The sequence below is a fragment of the Delphinus delphis genome, chromosome 15 (assembly GCF_949987515.2).
Source record: "Delphinus delphis chromosome 15, mDelDel1.2, whole genome shotgun sequence".
In the NCBI taxonomy this organism is placed as follows: domain Eukaryota; kingdom Metazoa; phylum Chordata; class Mammalia; order Artiodactyla; family Delphinidae; genus Delphinus; species Delphinus delphis.
The window spans coordinates 18,672,459-18,680,680 of record NC_082697.1 but is presented as its reverse complement, the minus strand read 5'-3'; positions in this window follow the sequence as shown (position 1 = coordinate 18,680,680).

Below are 8,222 nucleotides of genomic sequence, written 5' to 3'. Positions count from 1 at the left end.
CTGGGCCCGTGAGCCATGGCCGCTGAGCCTGCGCATCCGGAGCCTGTGCTCCGCAACAGGAGAGTCCACAACAGTGAGAGGCCTGCGTATCGCAAAAAAAAAATAATAATAATAAATAAATAAAATAAAATACATTGTGTTGCCATTTTCCCTCAAATAACAGAAGGGCCAAGCTCTGGATCTGTAGGAAGATTTGGAGTCTTTAGCTTTCTGCCATCAAACCCTTCAGGCTGGGCTTCCAAGGAAGAGTCTGCCTGGCTTCCCAGCCCTGAGGGCTCTCTCATGAGGTTCCTAGACCACTGTCTCGTAACTTACGGTTTACTTGTCTAGCTCCTCTTCTGGACTGTGGATTTCTCCAAGTGGAGGCCCTGTCTAATTCATCACAGGACTACTACCAGGACCTGGCACCAAACAAGCATCAAGAAACGTTAGCGGAAATTAACTACATGGCAGAATCCAAGGAGGAACATCCACCCCCCAGGTTCTGGGTGTCTTTCGCTACATTGGTGTCTATTCTGCTGAACCCCTTCCCTGACACCTGCAGGTGAGTCCTGGAAAGGGAGAGATAGATCCTGCAGGGCTGCACTCTACCCTTTGGGAGAAGAATATTCTCGGGGGCCTGGATAAGCCATCCTCAGAAACAGTTTCTCTGAGTCAATCCTTAAGCGAGTTCTGGTGGGAAAGGGTCCAGAACCCTGGAGGGAAGGTTTAAGCAGCCTGTGGCCTCTGAGAAGCAAAAAAGGGGTATCTCCTCCAAAGGGACCTGCCTCTTTATCTGACCCAGAATTCCTGGGATATCAACTCGATTGTGCCATCACTTTGTCCAAGGAATAGAAGGATCCAAAAGGCCCTCTTCTGGACAAGTGTGTGTTGTCCATCATAAAACAAACAAACAAACAAAAACCCTCTTAATCCCAGGTTACTCTGGTTCCTGCACTGTATTCCACCTCCTGCATATAGCTAGACCTCTTCAACAACTTGTCTAAACTGTTATCCTTCACTTCATCACTCAGGCCCATCCCTAAAATAAGGCTTTCCTTCCAGGCCCTCCTAAATGACCTCATCTAGACTAATCACTTCAGGTACCACTTCCAGTTCCTCTTCTGAGCTCCAAACCCATGTAACCAACTGCCTACTAGACATCTTGACCAGGCTACCCCACAGGCACTTCAAACTCGAATGTACAGAGCTGAATTCATCATCTTTCCCTCAAACCAGGTCATCCCGCAGTGTTCCCTGCCTTTGTGAATGGCACGCCCAGCCATATCCTCGAATCCTCCCCTCTCTCTTTCTCTGACATATATAATCAATCCCTGATACATCAGCCCTCCGTCATGAGTATCCCTCAAATGCAGATATACTCCTCTCCATCCTCATGGCTCTTCTGCTGATTGGGGACATCATCAACATCATTTTTGCCTAGATGTTGCCATCAGCCTTCTTTTTTTTTTTTTTTTTTTTTTTTGCGGTACGCGGGCCTCTCACTGTTGTGGCCTCTCCCGTTGTGGAGCACAGACTCCAGACACGCAGGCTCAGCGGCCATGGCTCACGGGCCCAGCTGCTCCGCAGCATGTGGGATCCTCCTAGACTGGGGTATGAACCCGTGTCCCCTGCATCAGCAGGCGGACTCTCAACCACTGCGCCACCAGGGAAGCCGGACGTCAGCCTTCTTAACTGTGGCCTAACAAGTCTGCAATCTTGACTATTTCAAAACCATTTTCTATACTGTAGGTAGCATTTACTAAAATGCATGTGATTATGTTCCTCCATTGCTTACAACTCATCAGTGGCTCCCCATTGCTCTCAGGATAAATTGCAAACTTCTTAACCAACACAAAACACCCTGCATGAGTTGGGCCTTGCTTACCCCTTCAGCCTCATCTCTCACTACCCCTCCTCCCAGTCTACCCCTCAGCCACACTGAATTACCAGTAGTTCTCCAAACAAACCCTGCCCTGCCCAATTTCCAAGTCTTTATTCCATTTGTTCCCTGGGCCTCTAGTGATCATGTCCCTCACTTGTGTTCTCTATCTTCCCTAACTTTCACTGGCTAGCTTCTGTCCCCACCTCAGGGCAGGCCTCAAGTTTGAATGTTATTTCCACCGGGAAGCCTTTGCCTGGACTCTTCAATTCCGGCATGACAGCAACCTTAAAGGGTTCCTATAGCAAACGTACTGCACATTATCCCCAAAGCATTTATCAGAGTAAGTGGCAATGACTTGTTCTCTTGTCTGTCCCACCTACCAGGCCTGAGCTCCTTAAGAGCAAGGACTTTGTCTGTCTGACTTGTGGCTGAATCCTTAGCACCAGGCATTCACAGTTGTGTATTTATGTGTTTGTGTGTATGTATGTGAGATGCAGGAAAGCTAGGGAAGGGGCAGATGCCATGAGAACCCGGGGGAAAGAGGGACAGATAATTACAGAAATAGGTCTTGGCAGACTCCACACAGACAATAGCCACTAATGGGATGGGGAGGACAGGATCAATTCAAGAGGCTCCTAGGATTTGAGCCTGCATGACTGGGAGGGAGATGGGCAGAGCTATTCACCAATCAGGGACCATAGAAGGGAAAGGTAAACCCAGGGGAAAAGTTGAACTCAGGAGCAAAGGACTGTTGGAGACCATCAGGGGACACATGCAGTAGGCAGCTACAGATATTTCTGTAGCTCCAAAAAGAAGTCAAGGCTAGAGATACCCATTTGAGAAACTATCTATAGGAGTCAGTATAGAGTCGGTAAAGCTTCCAGGAGGAGGGTGGATAGAGAGAAAAGAAGGTTGAGGACAGAAGTTTGGGAATGCTTACATTGTCACGGGAGAAGAGGAGGCAGAAATATGGCATTTGCAGAGATAGGAGGAAAACCAAGAGAATACATGGTCCCTGAAGCCAAACGGAAAGGACCCAAAGAATGTGCCCAGCATCACTGAGTGCTGCAAGAAGGTGGAGGAGAATAAGGCTAATCTATTTGCAAACTAGAAAGTCTCTGATTAGAATGGAAGTCAGATCAACAGTGTTTAAGGGGTTGGATAATAAGACAGAAAAGGCAGCAAGCATGCACTATCCTTTCCAAATATTTCAAACATGCCAAGGGAAACAGTGACCTAAGGACCTTGGAAGGCAGTACAGGGATTCCGAGACTGGGCTCCATAGTCAGACTGCTTGGGTTCAAATCATAACCCCACCATTCCATAGCTGTGTGACTAAGTTAAACTTACTCAATCTTCCTAAGCCTCAGGTTCCTGGTCTGTAAAAATGATGGAACTAGTAGTACCTGCTTGATAAAGCTTATTGTGAGGATTAAGTGAGATCATGTATGGGAAGCACTTAGTCCAGGGCAGAGCACGTGGTAAATAATCAATTAATGTGAGAGACTATTTTTAACAAAGTCAAGAGGGAAAATTGAAAGGAGGGAGCAAGTGGAGAAGCTGCCATGCAGGAGCGAGAGAAGATGCTGGATGTGGAAGGGATGGGATGGAGGGCTCGAAGAGCTTGTTGGGGGCGTGGGGAGGTAGATCTCTTTAAAACCTGATCTTGGTGAAGCTGTAACCTACTGGTTATTGAGCAAGGCTGCCATCTCTGTTCCATTTTCTTGGGAGGGTCATGCTGAGTCAGCCTGGGGTTTCACTCAGTCCCAGACTTGTCCAGGATTTCCTAGAGCCCCAGTTTCTGCCTCTTTGCCTCCCCCAGCCCACTGGTTCTCCATGTGGAGGCAGCTGGACCTGAGTAGCGGCAGGATGTCCCAACAGTATACCCTGTGAGAGGGAGATTCAGGGACAGCTGCTATCCTAAGTTCTCCTTGGGCTGTACCCTGGACACAGGTCAATATCCTGCTGTCCCCTTCATGGTCTGCATCTTCACAGTTATTCCAAATGACCCCCCACCTCCCATAGTTAATGATGCTTCTGAAACACTTGCAATGGTCTTCACGTGCCTCCTGGCTAATCTGCCTGTCTCCAGCGCCAGCTCTGCCAAACTGTCCCCACGCTGCTGCCCATGGTTGTTCTCTCACCTCCTCAAAACCTCGTCATAGCTCACCCTGCAGTAGCTCCTCTGTCACTGGGGGAGGCCTCTCCACTTGCCCAACCTTCTTCTCTGGTTTATCTTCACATGGACCCTCTGCTCCATCCTGACCAAAGCTGTTCCTTCCCATGACTCCCTGCCTTGGCCCAGGTTGGTCTTCTTCCTGTAGTACCTTCCCTTCTCTTCCACAAACCAGCCCTCCTCATCTTTAGAGAATGGCATCCAACCAGAAGCCTTTCCTAATATTGCCCCCCCCTGCCACCACTGGCGAGTTGGATGTGCCTCTCCCACCCCAGCATTCCCATAGCAACCACTGCTTCCATGTTATTCTTTGTTCCTTATGGTAACAGTTGGGGAATATGTTTGTCTTGTTATCAGACTAGGAACTTCTCCAACATGAGGATTAGGTCTTATTAATATCTGTATCCCCAGGGCTTAGCATAGTACCTATCTACCACATAGCCCCCGCACCCTCATTTCTCAGGGAATACTGGTTGAATGAATAAATGTCCTCATCACAGGAAGGATGTCTTCTGGCAGGAAGACAAAGAAGGAATATGAAAGTGGACACCCCACACGGCCAGGCTCCTACATCCTTATTGCTTATCCTCTCATTCCACAACTCCAGGGTTTCTGGTTGTTACTGGGATTGCCAGCAGCCTGAGTCTCCTTTCTGGGGTGTCAAGCAGGTTCTTTTCTAAGCATCATCTAAGTCTTAAAAGGGAAGCGGTCCTTAGGCAAGGCACCCACAGGAAGGGAGATCTACCAGAAGACACTGCTGCCCAAGAATTGCCAAAGTCAAGACTGTGCAAGCATCCAAGTTCAAAATGCCAGGGGGCATCCAGGTGCCATAACATGAGGGGCCCAGGTGCAGGACCAAAGAGAAAACAGAGGCCTTGTGAGCGCCCAGGAATCAACTGTAGATTAGGACTTAGTATAACTTAGAGCTCTTGGTCTTAAGTGACCCATCAGAGATCTGTTAAGCAAAAATGGGGATTTATTTAAAGGTACAAGAACAGGGGTGAAATAAGGCCTCAGGAGATAGTAGGAATCAGGGCCCTAAACTCCATCAGAGCCTTCTATTCTCTTCCTTCTCTCCTCCTTTCCTCCCAGCTTTTTTCTGGCCCTTTTGGCAGAAAATAGGGTAGTATTTGGCAGTAAATTTGTAGTATTTGGTAGTATTTGGCAGTAAATCAGGGTAGCTCCCTGATTTACGTACTACACATCCATCTGCAAGAAGAGACACTGAACCACTTTCTCCTTCCTAGTTCCAGAGTCTCAAGGAAGTTGATCTGAGTGGCTCAGCTTGGGTCACACAACTGTAGCCCAAGGGACAACAGCATAGTTGTGTATTTGTGTACACTGTGCAGAAGGACAGGTTCCCTGAAAAGCAGAAGTTGTTCAGACAGCCCTATATGTGTTCAGTTCTGGGAGCCAAGAGTTGGGCTAAAATAATAAGCACAATTCCAAGAGAGTCAGAAGCAAATGAGTATGGACTGAATCTTGAGTGACCATCTAGAGCAGGTGGCCTGAGGGCTGGTCATTCCAAAGAGCCCAGTCTTAAGAAGTAGTCTGGAAAAAAAAAAAAAGGGGGTTTCTGGGCTTATATACACTTTGGAGATGCTGTAGTGCCATGTGTATCAGCATATGGACAACTCTGAGAAGTCCTGTGGGAAAAGACCTGTTTAAATCGTAACAATGCATACATGTGAGTTTGTGTATGAAGTCCTTCATACATGTGTGTTTGTGTATGAAGTCCTTCTTTTAGTGGAATATTGATAAATCATCCACCTTTCACAGTGTGTACTGTCCTTTACTAGTGATTTTTATGGGGGCTGGGATGGTCCATGAGTGAGTGGTCTTGATTTAAAGCAGTGTTTCCCAAGCCTCATTTATGTCTCTGACTTTCGCGGAGTTTGTCTTATATGTTCCCTCTGTGCCATTCCGTGATATTTTCATGTAAATCAATCAACCAACCCATCCTAAACAGTGACATCCTTAAAATCATGGATTTGATATGATGGTTAAATTTTTTTTCTCATACACATGGCAATATATACATAACGATTAAAATGAAAATGTCTGTACAGGCATTACCTATAATCTTCTCAAGTACTAAGGGTAGGTGGACCATATCATGGGGATACCAGATTAAAGTATCAGGAATCAGAGAGGGGTCGTGTGGGCTTGGGTAAGCCAACCAGCCTCGGAGCACTGCCAGCCACATATGCTGGCAGAGAAGTTCAGTCTGTGACAAGACACCCAGATATCTGCATGTTTGTGCACGGGGACCATGCTTGGGATGCCATTTTGGTGTGTGTGTTCTGTTTTCATGCCTACCCAGATCTTCCTTGAAAATGAATGCAGATTCTCCCTGGCTTGGGAGGGTGGCAGTGGAGCAGTGGTAGGAAGCACTGTTATGCCTTAAGGCAGTCCTCAACTTACTTTGGCCTTACTGCAGCAAACAGGTAGGAGTTATATGCTTCACCTGGTGGCCTGGCACTGATTCTGAGATGGAAAGACTATGATGAAAGACACCAAAAGCAAGTTGAAACTGGTTCTGGCAACTTGTTTCAGAGAACTCCAAAGAATAACTTTGGAGTCAAGCAGACCTGAGTTTGAATCCAAAACTCAGCACTTACTAGCTGTGTGTTCTCAGTCAAATTTAAAAAACAAAAATCTCTTAAAATTGCACCATTATCACCATTATCCAGTTGAGGAAACTGGGGCTCAGAGAATTAAAGCAATTTGCCTGAGGTCACAGAGCTAATAAACAGCAGAGAAGAATTCAAAACTAGATTGGTTTGACTTCCGCATGTGTGGTCCTAACCACTGTATTACCCTGCTTTCATTCCCTCACTGATTGCACATCTCTTTTGTAGGATCTGCAGCTGGACGCTGGGGATCAAGTGCTAAGCAAGATAGACAAGGTCCTAGCCCTCATAGACCTGGCATTCAGTAGGGGAGAGAGACATAAAGTCACTAGTTACCCCCCTTAGTAATTTAATAACTGTGATAAGTGTTACAAAGGAAAAGGACACTATGAGGGGCACTTGATCTGGGTGGGGAAGGAGGAGTCAGGGAGTGTGGAAGGGAGAAAATGGTACTAAGATTGAGCTTTGAAGCATTCACAAGAATTAATTTTTCTTAATGAATTAAGAATTAAAGTGTTTACCACTAGATGTGATAGAGGTGATTTCAGTGGTCCATGGATGAACACTTTTTGTATTTTATTTGTAAATGATTTCATAGACATTATTATTTCATAGCTATTATTGCTTAGGATGAAGCTAAAGAAAGAAGAGGGATCAATTAAAATATTAAGTAATAATAGCGGAAGTGGTAATACATATGGAAAAAAATTCACAAAGGTCACACTTGAATTAAGCAGGTTATTCAGGATCTTGGCAGCTACTTTAAGAATTTTGAACTTCGTACTAAGATGAGGGGAAGTTTGCGGAAAGGGGATAATAGTTAGATCTGGTGTTGAAAGAGCACTTTGTCTACTGTTGCAGAGCAGCTTGTGAGAGAGCCAGAAAGGAAGTAGGGAACCCTGTTAGGAATGTATTGTAAGAATTCAAGCAGGAGATAATGCAGACTTCACAGGTGTGTGGGCGGGGGAGAGAGGATTGAAGAGATGCAATCAGTTGGACTTATGAGAAACGGAGAGGAAGATGTCCAGGGTGGAGCTTTTCTAGCTGGGTGGCGGAGGAAGATGGTGAGTTCAGCCTTGGAGAAGCTTGTGAGGTATCCAAATGAAAATGTCAGGTAGGTTAGTAGGTTACGTATCTCTGACACAGTTTAACTTTAGTAAAATAGGCGACCTCACGGAGCTATTGTGTGAATTCAGAGCGGAGTACACAGTAGATGCTCCATAAACGGCAGTTCTTTCTCCAATTCCTCCCCCCTACACCCCACAGCGCGTTATGGACACAGCCGGGTACAGAGCCAGGTCGTGTTTACTCCGCGATCTGATTCCCTTTGGCCCCAACTCCTCTCCTTAGCACAATTCCTGGCTCAGGGATGTTTGAAGAATGAACGAATGAAATCAGGCCTCTTGTGACCCAGGGCTACATGTACCCGGCTGAAAACTGGAGCTAAGCCAGACCTTTCGCGGGTTGAAAAATTAAAATAAATTTTAAGAAGTGGGCGTGAAATCATCCATAAGTTGGAAGGCCTGGACAAAGGCTGGGGTGGAAGCTC